Raw genomic sequence first — 13,390 nt, forward strand, 5'->3', positions numbered from 1 at the left:
CATTCTAAAGTTATAACAATCTATTTTGAATTGATACCAACTTAACTTCAGTGACATACAAAAACTCTACTCCTTTACAATTCTATTTGCCCCCAACTTTATGCTATCAATGCCACAAATTACATCTTTATATCTTATATACTAGTTAACAAAGACTTTCTCCATGTATTTACCTTTACCAGAGACCAACATCTTCCCAGGGCTGTGAGTAGCTTTATAACATCCTTGCACTCCAACCTGAAGAAATCCCTGCAACATCACATGTAGGGCACAACCAACCAGTGGTAATGAATTCCTTGTTTTTGCTTATCTGGGAATGTCTTACTATCTCCCTTATTTTTGAAGGAGAGTGTTGCTGAACATAGAATTCTTACATGATAATTTTTTTTTTCCTTTCAGGACTTTAAATATATCATCCCGTTGACTTCTGGCCTCCAAATTTTCCAATAAGAAATTGGCTGATAATCTTACTGGGTATTCTTTATATACAATGAGTAACTTTCCTCTTGCTGATTCAAGATTTTTCTCTTTGTCTTTCAACAGATTAATTATAATGTGTCTCAGTGTGGGTCTTTTTCGTTCTATTCTACTTGGAACTCATTGAGTTTTTTGAATTCAGATTCATGTCTTTCCGTAAATATGAAGAGTTTTCAGCTATTATTCAAATAAGCTCTCTGATCCTTTTTCTGTTCTACTTTTGGGACTTCCATAATGCATATTTTGGTCTACTCGATGAGGTTCTGTAAGTTTCTTAAACTCTGTTCACTTTTCTTTATTCTTTTCTTCTTTCTGCTCATCAGGCTTAATAATTGCCAGTGTCCTATCTTTGGGTTCATTGATTGTTTTTCCTGTTCAAATTTGCTGTTGAACCCCTCTAGCTAATTTTTCAATTTAGTTACAGGTATCTCACACTTTTTGAAAGTTAGCTTTATGTCATTTCACTTTTACAAAAGACCAATATTAGTAACTGTTTTTACTAACCAAAAGAAGTCAGAAGAGAATATTCGCTTTTACAGAAAAAAAGTGAAAATAGCCTTCAGGATTTGTTTTGCAGTGAGCTATTATAGAGACAGTACTTCTCCAGGAACTACACTCAGCATCTCAGCATCAAGCCACCATAGTTTTGAACTGTGTATGTGAGCATCTGTGCTTTATCCTGATTTATTTTGTGCATCCATTAGCAATATGTAACCTAAGGTAATTGCTTCTTCACTTTATGCCACTTTGGCTTATGAAAAAGTTTCACAGAAATGCTCAGCTTTCAGGGAGTAGGGGAAACCTTATTGTACTTTGCAGCTTCAGAATTCCTGTTTGGTTCCTTTACATAATTTCTGTCTCTATTCTCATTGTGCTCATATGTTGATTCCTGACTCTCCTTAGCTCTTTCCCCATGCTTCTCTTTAGCTCTTCTATCTCTATTCTCATTGTGCTCATATGTTGATTCCTGATTCTCCTTAGCTCTTTCCCCATGCTTCTCTTTAGCTCTTCTATCTCTTTTCTCGTTGTGCTCATATGTTGATTCATGATTCTCCTTAGCTCTTTTCCCATGCTTTCCTTTAGCTCTCTGAGAATATTTTAGATGACTGCTTTCTTATGGATACAGAGAACAGATTGCTGGTTGCCAGGGGCAATGGAGAAATGAGTAAAGGTGGTCAAATGTCCTTCCAGTTGTAAAATAAATGTGTCCTGATGATGTAATGTACACTGGTGATGTAACGGGCACCATGGTAACTACAGCTAACAATACTGTATAGTATATTTGAAAATTAAGATCTTTAAAAGTTCTCATCACAAGAAAAAATACAACTCTGATGATGGGTATTAGCTAGAGTTATTGTGGTGATGATTTTGCAATATATACATATATCAAATCATTATGTTATACACCTAAAACTAATGTACTGTTATATTTCAATTATGTCTCAATACCAAATCAAACCAAATTTTGGTATAAACATTGAATTTCCTTACTAAAATTTGAGAAATTCATCTCATTTAAATGCTTTCTTCTCTGCAATCACCCTCTGTGCTTTTCCAGTCTTCTAACTTCACTGAGGTTTTCAATGTCTAAGTCAAAGCTCTCTTTTGGTAAATGTCACATTGCACTTGAAAATAATTGGGTTATTTTCAAATATCTTTTGATACTGATTTCTAACCTTATTACACAATAATAAGAGAACAGACCCTGTATGATTTCAATACTTTTAGACCATGAAGGTTTTGCACCTTGTTTTATGTCCCTGGATATATTCCAATGTCTCCTGGTTTATAGTCTATGGGAACATGAACAGAATTTGTATCCTGCTATTGTGTGAAAATTGTATAAATCTTAATTATGTTAAATTGGTTCAGAATGCTTTTCAGGTCTACTATATCCTTCTACTTTTCTGTCTATTCATTCTATTAATTTTTGAGAATTTGATATTAAAACTCCAACTAAAAATCTTAATTTATCTACTTAAAAATAATTGTAATATAAGTGAAATTATATGTAAGTTTGTTCTATATTTTCCAAGTCTCCTGTAAATATGTTATCATACTTTCATGATTTAAATTAAAAAAATTGTAATGAATAAAATTTGAGAAATTCTGAATTCTCAGACACAGGTCCAAGAATCAGATAAAGGATGTGGACTGGTGTTGAAAGCAGTTGTCTCTGCACAGATGTAGACATGTGAACACCAAGAAGGAAGAGGGGTCTGAGAGAAATTGGGAGACGGGGATTGACACAGATACACTATTGATACTACATGTAAATCAGATAACTAAGGAGAACCTGCTGTATAGCACAGGGAACTCTACTCAGTGGTCTATGGTGACGTAAATGGGAAGGAGATCCAAAAAGAGGGGAATATACGTATACGTGTGGCTGATTCCCTTTGCTGTACCGCAGAAACTAACACAACACTGTAATGCAACTATGCGCCAATAAAAAAGAAGCAGAGTACTGGGATCATATGCTTTCTTTCTTTGTACTGGTTTTGTATTTTCAGTACTTTCTATACAATACATAAATTATTTTTAAATTTATCAGTTCGGTTCAGTCACTCAGTCATGTCCGACTCTTTGCAACCCCACAGACTGCAGCACGCCAGGCCGTCTTGTCCATCACCAGCTCCCGGAGTTTACTCAAACTCATGTCCGTTGAGTTAGTAATCCATCCAATCATCTCATCCTCTGTCTTCCCCTTCTCCCCCTGCCTTCAATCTTTCCCAGCATTGGGGTCTTTTCAATGAGTAAGTTCTTCACATCAGGTGGCCAAAGTATTGGAGTTTCAGCTTCAGCATCAGTACTTCCAATGAATATTCAGGATTAATTTCTTTTAGGATGGACTTTTTGATCTCCTTGCAGTCCAAGGGACTCTCAAGAGTCTTCTCCAGCACCACAGTTCAAAAGCATCAATTCTTCGGCGCTCAGCCTTCTTCACAGTCCAACTCTCACATCCATACATGACCACTGAAAAAACCATAGCCTTGACTAGATGGATCTTTGTTGGCAAAGTAATGTCTCTGCTTTTTAATATGCTGTCTAGATTGGTCATAACTTTTCTTCCAAGTAACAAGCATCTTTTAATTTCATGGCTGCAGTCACCATCTGCAATGATTTTGGAGCCCCCCCCCCCAAAATAAAGTCTGTCACTGTTTCCATTTTTTCCCCATCTATTTCCCATTAAGTGATGGGACCAGATGCTATGTTCTTAGTTTTCTGAATGTTGAGTTTTAAGCCAACTTTTTCACTCTCTTCTTTCACTTTCATCAAGAGGCTCTTTAGTTCTTCTTCGCTTTCTGCCATAAGGGTGGTGTCATCTGCATATCTGAGGTTATTGATATTTCTCCTGGAAATCTTGATTCCAGCTTGTGCTTCATCTATACAATACATAAATTATTTTTAAAATTATAAAAATATCTTAAGAAATTATATATTCATTGCAGATGTTACAGGACATCTGCAATCCATATTCTTTTAACAGTCAGTCCAGTTAGTTTCTTTAAACTTAAAAGAAATAAAAAACAGTCCTCCAGAAATTATAGAATCATTAGGCTTTTCACCAACAGAAACTTTCTTCCACTTCAATTATTCCAAATAATTAAAGATGGGATATTGCCTCTGAATTTTTCTCCCCCAGCCATTTATTTCTTTTAAGGAAGAACTGGAAGCCTGCAGGCTTGTTTTAGAAGGAATTCACATGTCAGATGACAATGCATGACAGGTGACAGATTTTTCTGCCAAACAGAATAGAATGAACAGGTATTCTCAGGAACTTAAGGGCACAAACTCTGTCTGTTTGTTCTCTATTTTAACCATTTAACCAGGCTGTGGGCTTGGAAGGAGGGAGTAAATGAGTGAAGAAATGAATAAGCTAATAACTAATGTTCTCTGTGGAGCATTGTTCAAAAATAATTCTACCTGCAATACATAAAGGATCAAAGAAGATCCTCATAGAAACACATACCTTATTTACATGTTTCTCTGGAAGTTAATCAGTAACTCCTAAAGCCAGTAATTTTCACACTGGTCAACCTAGTACTAAAAAAAAATAATTGTCTGAAGTCTTCGTCTTGTATCCAGTGCCTGTATTTCTCTGGCGATGGTTTCTGCCATTATTTTTTCCTTCGAGTGTTTTACTATTTCTTAGTATGCTGATGATTTTCTTTGGTTGAAAACTGAACATTTGTAAAAATGACCTCCTCTCCCAGTGCAGAATGGCCTTGTGCTGGGGAAATCCTTAAGTAATTAGCCAGGCACAATTTGAGTCTCTGGACCATCCCATGGAAAAAGCTTAGGGTCTTCTTGGAGCATGTGTCTTGTCTGGGCTTGTGTGTGGCTTTTCAATCACCTCACATACACAGTTGCTTATAAATGTCTTGACGGTAGAGTCTCACCTCAGTTTCTCCGTAGGACCTTAGATTGTTGATGGTGTGTCTCCACCTGTAATCCTTTGTCCCTGACACTAGCACATCCATAGTTTTCTGAGCAGTGCCAGCTGCTTCTCTCTGCTTTGGATCTGAATTAGGTGACACAGAGGCCACTCCTTCAAGCAGCCCCCAGAGAGGTTACAACCTTGCAAATCTGCTCTCTTCCTTCCCGTTCAAGGGAGGGGACTGGGAGCTGCTGTGTCCTCCAGACCAAGACCACCAGGGAGAGGGTGGGAAAAGGGCAGGCAAAAATATCCATACCACAGACTTTCCTACTGTTCTGAGAGTGACATTTCCTTAATTGGGTGTTTGCTAGGCTGCTGTAGACCTTTGTTTTTCCATAACTCATACAAAGTTATTTTATCCAGTTTTTGGTTGGCTTTTTTTTTTTTTTTAAATGTCTCCATGAGGAAATGAGGCAGTTTCCTAGTCTGCCATTTCTTTTACTGGTGTTTCTCTCCATTATCATTTTTATGGCTCCTTCTCACTCCCTGCTGATGGATATCCTTGACAGATGGAAAGGAAGACAGATCAGGGCACACACAGGATGATGGATGAGTTTCTCCCACAGGCAGTATCTCACTGCTTAGGAGCAACAAGCTATGAGAAGCAGAGGCCTTAAGAAGGCCAGCTTTTCCGACCTCAACCACTACCCCCAAGCATCATACAATCCTATCCCAGTGTAACTGGACCAGGTGGTGGTTTTACCATGGTTGATCCAATGGTGTCTCATGTTGGACAGGTAGCTCTGAAAAGACTCAGTTTCCCTGCAAGCAAAGCCAGACACAAGAGCATCTAGGCAGGTAGTTTATTTACGAGGTGATTCCAAGTTGCAGAGATGAGGATGGGTGAGAGTAATAGACAAGAAGAAAAAGCCAATATGAGAACATTGCATCAGTGGCTGCTTCTGTGGCCAGGAGGGGCCCCATTCTGCCCATTGTGTTGAACTCCCCCAAGAAGCAGACAGAACCATCCATTCCCAGGAATTTCCCCAAAGAAGACTGGGGAGCTGAGCAATTGCCCTTGGGGGCACTCAATCTTTGCTCCATCTCTCCTTTGAGCTTCGTATCCTGAGTTTACTGGGTTCCCATCTATCTCTGAGGTGTTACCCAGCATATGTAAGGCAGCAGTGGACTCTGCCATTGGTCAAGGGTGTGTGTGAGCTGGCTAAGGTGGTACTTGTGAAGACTGGGGATGCTGATGGGGAGTGGGCAGGGTCAAATGTCTTTGAAGCCTGGCAGTTGTGCTACAGCCTTGTAAGTAGATGTGTTATTCTACCAAGCAGAACTCACCAGCGTAGACGCAGCATCTCATTTCTCCTCTTCTGCCTCTCTCTTTTCTCTCTTCTATTCTTATCAAATTCCACCCATTAAAAAAGGTGTCAGTACTATAATAATACAGAATTGAATCCTATGCTTCTCCAAGGCACCGGTGGTATGCAAGTTTTCCCCTTGTTCTCAGAGTTTCCTAGTGGCTGGTAATCAGAGAGATACATCTCAATCCCAGAGGAAAGTCCTTAAGATATTCTTGGATTTTTCGACGGTGCCTTTGCCGGGAGCCAGTGTGAGGAATTCTGCCCATGGCACCTTTCTGCGTATTGAAGATGCAGGGGAACCAGGTCATATCCCAACAGCTACGGATCTGACTAGTGACCCTGCACTGGTCTGCACTGGCTTCTCTATGGGAAACACAGCACAAAGGAGGTGCCCAGCAACCCTGTGTGCAATCTGCAGGCATTCATTCCCTTTTCCCTGAGGGTTTTTTTGGCAGAACAGCAAGCTCTCTGGCTCTGCAGCTAGAGAACATCACTAACATAACATAAACGCTGGGCAGCTGCTGGAGCTGGAGGTGGTTCATGATGAACAGCTGTGTGAGGTTTGACCTTTGGGGAGAAGCAACACCAAGCCTCACCAGCATAGGCTGCTTTCCATTTGGGTTTAGTGCACATGAGGCATGATAACAATTAACCACATGGTTTTGGAGGGGAAGGAAATTAAAAAGGCATTTCATCTGCAGTAAAGAGAGGGGGTACAGAGAAGAAATTCTATGAATGGCAGTAGAGAGAACAGTTACTAGAACTGCTGGAGGTATGGACTATTAGGAGTCATTAGCTTTATGAGAGTCAGGATATTCACTATTACTTATGTGATTCTGCACTAAGTAACCCACTGCTAGAACACAAAACCGGAGAAGGCAATGGCACCCCACTCCAGTACTCTTGCCTGGAAAACCCCATGGACAAAGGAGCCTGGTGGGCTGCAGTCCATGGGGTCGCTAAGTCACACACAACTGAGCAACTTCACTTCCACTTTTCACTTTCATGCATTGGAGAAGGAAATGGCAACCCACTCCAGTGTTCTTGCCTGGAGAATCCCAAGGACGGGGGAGCCTGGTGGGCTGCAGTCCATGGGGTCGCACAGAGTCGGACATGACTGAAGCGACTTAGCAGCAGCAGCAGAACACAAAACACCCTGTGGCTGCACAAGTGCAGCTTTATGAAAGGACAAGGGTCAGGAGGGAGGGGGTTCTCGAGACAACTGGGGACACTGGGTCAGAGAACTTGGGATGCTCACTGGGGTTGGATATTCAGTCATAAACATCAAGGCTAAGATGTTCTGGGAAAGGTTGTCAAGACTTGGGGCTCTAAATCTTGGGAGAAGATTTTTCATGTAAGATCACTTGAAATTCCCTAGAAACTGCTTATTTCACTATAATAAAACGAACAAAAATAATCCATGTGAAAACATTAGTCTTCAGAGGTTGGAAAGGCAAACACATTGTGGTTGAAGACAACAGAAAATGAATTTTGGTCGCCTTCCTTAAGCAATGCCAGCTGTGGGCTTGCTTTCTCCAAGCGAGACGGGCTCTAAGAGAAGAAAGGGGAGGGGGGCTTTCGCACCAAAAACCCCAGGTGTGTCTGGCATAAGACAACCATATTCTATTATTTTCCTCCTCAAGTCACTATTATAATTGGAGGCTGATAGTAGTGGCATCATAAATGTTTGTTCAAATAAACACCTCCATAGCTCAAAGTCTACTTGGATTAAGCAAATTAAAATGACTGAAACTGAATTCTGTGAGTTTAGTAAGCTTTCCCCCAGAGAAGGCAATGGCACCCCACTCCAATACTCTTGCCTGGAAAATCCCATAGACGGAGGAGCCTGGTGAGCTGCCATCTACGGGGTCGCACAGAGTCGGACGCCACTGAGCGACTTCACTTTCACTTTTCACTTTTATGCATTGGAGAAGGAAATGGCAACCCACTCCAGTGTTCTTGCCTGGAGAATCCCAAGGACGGGGGAGCCTGGTGGGCTGCCGTCTCTGGGGTCGCACAGAGTCAGACACGACTGAAGCGACTTAGCAGCAGCAGTAGCAGCAGCAGTAAGCTTTCCCACCCACTGTGTTCAGAGGTAGTTTTTAAGAGAAGTTGATCAAAAAGCTTCCAACAGTGAATGTGTATGTCTTACGGCACAACTTAGGGATGGAAAGCATGCTCACTGGTGTCAGAGCTGAGCTTCTGTCTCCACTGTTTATTAGTTGTCTGACCGTGGGGAAACTTGTTTAGCTTCTTTAAAGCTTAGTTTCATCAATTATAAAATGGATACAGTAATTGCACCTACCCTGTGGAATTACAGAGATTAAACAGGATAATTCTCATAGAATGCTTAGCACAGTATTTCACACAGAAAAGGCACTCAATGTTCGATGCAGTTGGCCATCAATATCCTCCTCTTCCTTTTCCTCTTCCTCACCTGGAACAAGGATGGGTAAACTATGACCTACAGCCAGTTTTTATAAATGGTTTTATTAGAACCCAGCCATGTCCATCTGTTTACACATTTCCCAGGGCATACATATTACAGTGCAGAGCTGTAATTGTGGCAGAGATTGTTTGGCTGGCAAAGTCTAAAATATTTACTGTCTGACCCTTTGAAGAAAAACTTTGCTGACCCCTGCTCTAGAAGAAAAAAAAAAATCTGGGGAAGCATTCATGCTTTTCTTGATCTTGATTTACAAGGATAACTTTGGTTGGGAGGAACTAGATGAATGAGCCTATAAAGAAACAGAATATTATGTTTTCCTCATAGATTTCCAAAATATACTAAAGGGTAGAGATGAAGAAACACTAAGAGAGAAAGGTGGGACCTTTTCATTTGAACACTTTACCCCAAGAGGAAAGACAGAGGTAGAATCTTTCAGCTTAAAAGAAAAAACACAGAAGCAAGCAGAGAATTTCTACTGACTTAGAGGATAATTATTTCAATGGGCATTGAACATGTGTTAAGTTATTTTATTAAGATAGAAGTTTCTGTTTCTGAGTCCATGGATGTAATATGGAGGAAGTCATAGACCAGGTATAGCATGGAAGTATTGGCACATAATAACAGATGGAGTATTTGTTCCCAGTAATCTTTTATTCCTCCTTTACATCTGAGTCAAATGCCAAGTACAGTGGAATTCCTGGTCTTCTAAAATTCTCTTTTTAGACCCATAGGTGAGAAAATCCTCTTAAAACTCACTTGGAGAAAAGCAGGGACTAAAATTGGAAACTTAGCAACAGATTGGAAAGAGAATGAAAAAGGACCAGAAATGATACCTGAAAGATTAAAGAAAAACTGCTTTAGGAAAATCAGCTGAAAGAGAGGGAGGAACAGAAGGAACTTTCCCAGGGATCGAGGACTCTCTAAAGAAGAGATCCAGGTCAGGAAGGAGCACAAGAGCAGGATTAGGGTTAAGACCAAGAAATTGGCCAGCCTCAGCTTGCCTGCAATGCCCCCTCTGGTGCTGTGCTAAGTGCTAAGTTGCTTTAGTCACGTCTGACTCTTTGCAATCCCATGGACTGTAGCCTGCCAGGCTCCTCTGTCCATGGGATTCTCTAGGCAAGAATACTGGAGTGGGCTGCCATTTCCTCCTCCAGGGAATCTTCCTGACACAGAAAGCACACAAGAGTTGAGCCAGGATCCCTTTTTATGGGAGCGTCCTTCTTCTGGTCCAAGATGCTATGTTAGGTGACCTTGCTTCCCATTTGATCATCCAGAAGGAATGATGGACGATCATTAGCACCCTGCTCTTTTGCTCGTCTGTTTTCCAGCTACCCTACATAAACCTAAGACTACACTGGGACATACCCTGTGGGCACTTGGTGATTGTTGCAAAGTTATTTAGAAATTGGTGTCCAGAAGTTCCCAGATATTTCTCTTTCTCTCTTAGATTTTTCTAAAGTGTATGGCCATGATCACAGTGCCTGCAGAGCAGGGGCTTCATGCATGGCAGCTACTGTTATTTTCATTGTTGAAACCCAACCAGAAACTTTGGTTTTTGCTATTTAATAAAGACATTCTGTTTGTTTCTTTATAGCAAGCAAACAAAAAGCAGTTGTCTAAAAAGTCAGTGTAACTTTCAGATTCTCACCCTTAGAAAGTCCTAATCTCAAGTGAAGTGAAGCCGCTCAGTCATGTTCGGCTGTTTGCGACCCCATCGATTGTAGCCTACCAGACTGCTCCATATATGGGATTTTCCAGGCAAGAGTACTGGAGTGGGTTGCCATTTCCTTCTCCTTAAGTTCTCTCTTTTTCTCAACCTGTGATAAACTCCTTACGTGGCGATTTGCAGAAGGAGCCACTGCCTGAGACCATTCATGAGATACACATGTACAACCCCAACATGATTTTTGTTTCTAATTCTTGAATGAATGTCCTAAAATTCCCCACATCATAAAACCCCTCCACCAGCTCTTTCTTGTCTAGGAACACTGTGATTGCTCTTCTGTAGATTTGTAGGATAAAAGAAATTTGAACATTTAAATAATAATGTATTTTTAAAAGGCATAATAGGGTTAGTCAGTGAAAGCCACTCATCTCATGTCATCTGCAGAAGAAATCTAATATGTTTTGGAGTTCATTGGGGAACCAGAGAATACTCAATTTTATGAGAGTATTAAGTTTTTATTGAATTACGTCTTTATTCAAAGCAGTTGGGTTCATCCACTGAAATGGGAAGTTTAATCCAGTGGTCTTTGGGCTAGTAAAATTAAAACCATGATGAGAGTCTTTTGATGAATCAGTTCTTTCAGCAAAGATTGTTCGGTCAGATTGTGGCTATTCCTTGGAGATGATGTTGGCGGTGGCTCTTGACTGCCTCTATAAGTAGCCAAGGCCAGCAGGTCCAGCGCCCTTAAGTGGCCCAAGCATGTTGCAGTGACCAGTGGAAGAGGACACAGGAATACAAAGTCCTGCTTCTTAGGATTTTGCCCCTAGTAGTTGAAATGACCACACTTCTCTGGATTTCAGTTTTGTCATCTTCTAAAATAAAGACATAAAACTATGAAAGATTGGCTAATCTGATGTCAAGCTAGTTACTTAAAACTCTTCAGGGCAGAGTGTGAAAAATAGATACCTCTAAGCACAAATCTGGAAACAACTGTCCGTCACTATAGGGCTGGTGAAATAAGCTGTGGTCGCTCCAACCCTAAGGGCCTTTGAAGAAGCATAAAGTGGACCTGCATGTGCGGGTGTGGGAGGATCCCTCAGAAATGTTTGCAAGTGAAAAAAGCAATGTGCAGAGCAACAGGTATGGCAGAATTTCCCCTTGTGTAAATAAGAATGCACGTGGCTTACTGAGGGACATATAAGAAACTGTTAACAGTGTTTATCTTTGTAAACTAATAGCTCTGCACGCTTCAAGTAGTATTACTAATAACAATGATCATGTTATCAGTTAAGGGTCAATTTTTGTTGTTGTTGTTTGGTTGGTTTTGTTTTGTGTTTCTTTTTTGCCAGCACTGTGTGGCATATGGGATCTTAGTTCTCCAACGAGGAATTGAACATGGGCCCCCTGCAATGAAAGCACAGAGTCTTAACCACTGGTCAGGAAAGTACTAAGGGTCTATTCTGATGCCTCATTTCCTTTGTCCCCTTCAACCTGTATCTATTAATATGTGATCACAAGCAGCTACCTTGGAGTTATGGGAAGAGCCCTGCATAAACTGTGGACCTGCGTTTAGATCATCTATTGGTGAGTGATCCTGTGCAAATAACTTCCTTTCTCTGGACCTCAGTGTTCTCATCTTTTAAATGGAGTAGCAAGATGAGCAATGAGATGTGAGGGTTCTATTTTAATTTGCACATGGCCTTTATCATCTATTTAGGGAGACACTGACACACAGAAACACACTCGGACAGAAAAACAAGAAAAAACCAGAAAAGATCATGAACGAACCCTCAGCACTTTCTTTGCTAGCACTTTTCTGTGGGGAATAGAGAAGAAATAATTGTCCTGGAGAGAATCTATGATCTTCTGTTTGAAAGAAAACACACGTGCATCAAACAGACAACGAGTAACATGGGGCCACATAGTAACACGCCTGGATTTATTATATAGAGCTCACTTTAAAATATTACTCACCTAGAACTCAAGAAAACCAGACTCACCGATGAAAGTCAAACCCTACTCCCTTGGCCACACTTACACTGACCTGTAAAATAAAGGGTGAGTCGGATGACCACTAAGTTCCTTGGCAGTGATAACATCTATGACTCCATGGTCTCTGACAGCAGGTCCAAGCTGAGGAATTGTTTTTCCCTGACACCAGATTCCTGCCTATTCAGTAGAGTCTCCGTTTCCAGTTTAGGGCTTTGACAACCCCGCATAACTCCTGTGTGCAAAATTCCCCGAAGATGAAGCCAACAAGGAGGCCCTCGCTGAGTCAGCCCCATTGTTGCTCTTGGCTCCGCCCTGTCTGCAGTGCATCTGAGGGGACTGAGCTGGGGCCCCAGGTGGCTGTCCCCAGCCCCATCACAAAGGCCCCAGTGAGCGTGGGGACCAGCACAGGACAGGGGCTCCAGGCGGGTCAGACTTGACGCCTGTCTTGACCCCATTGGCAGCCGGAGTCTGATAAAGACGGGATTGAGCTAGGGGTTTCTTCCTGACAGCTTAACGGATGGTGGTAATTAGGGGGCCTGCACGGAGGGTGTGGAGACACACAGACTCCATTGTCGGGAGGCTAAATGCTAGAAAGGTCAAGGCCAAAATGTGGTTATGAAAGAAGCCCAGAGTTTTCCAATATGAGTTTACTGGGCATGACCAAGTACACCCATTTCCTGTGGGTTCCTGACCCAGGACCATCCCCGATGGTGTCTGTACTGGAGCTTTGGTCCTTCAGGTTGAAGCCTCAGAGACCAGCCCCATGAAGGTAGAGGCTGAGCGGTTACCTGTGGAAGGTCTCAGCAAGCCTTGGACTTTCTTTCCTTCTCTGAGAAACCTCTTCCCCAAGACTAATAATCATGCCGAAGACAAGAACCAAAACACAAGTATAGATGTCTAAAGTTGCATTTAATCAGTATTTGTTAGGTCTGTTTATGCTTTGTTGTCAAAACGATGATTAATGAACATGGCTTTAAGCCCAAGACACTTTCTGAGTCTTTTTAGGCCTTTTCTTAGAAGCTGGAAGTCACAGTGTGCCAGCCATAACAACG

General features: G+C 41.4%; 2 long non-coding RNA genes across 2 annotated transcripts in view; one reads left to right on the forward strand and one right to left on the reverse strand.

Annotated features, from left to right (window-relative positions):
* The window catches only part of LOC133241241 (uncharacterized), a 31,582-nt gene extending 19,185 nt beyond the window's left edge, over positions 1-12,397 (forward strand). The window contains exon 3 of the long non-coding RNA XR_009734564.1: positions 11,868-12,397. This is a non-coding gene — a long non-coding RNA (uncharacterized LOC133241241). The remainder of the gene's footprint in view (positions 1-11,867) is intronic.
* Positions 10,854-12,469, reverse strand: LOC133241242 (uncharacterized). Its single transcript, XR_009734566.1, has 2 exons — positions 12,391-12,469; positions 10,854-11,218 (listed from the first exon to the last, which is right to left on the reverse strand). It is a non-coding gene; the product is annotated as an uncharacterized LOC133241242 (long non-coding RNA).
* Between the last annotated feature and the right edge of the window lie 921 nt (positions 12,470-13,390).

The sequence above is a fragment of the Bos javanicus genome, chromosome 29, assembly GCF_032452875.1.
Source record: "Bos javanicus breed banteng chromosome 29, ARS-OSU_banteng_1.0, whole genome shotgun sequence".
NCBI classification, from domain to species: Eukaryota; Metazoa; Chordata; class Mammalia; order Artiodactyla; family Bovidae; genus Bos; species Bos javanicus.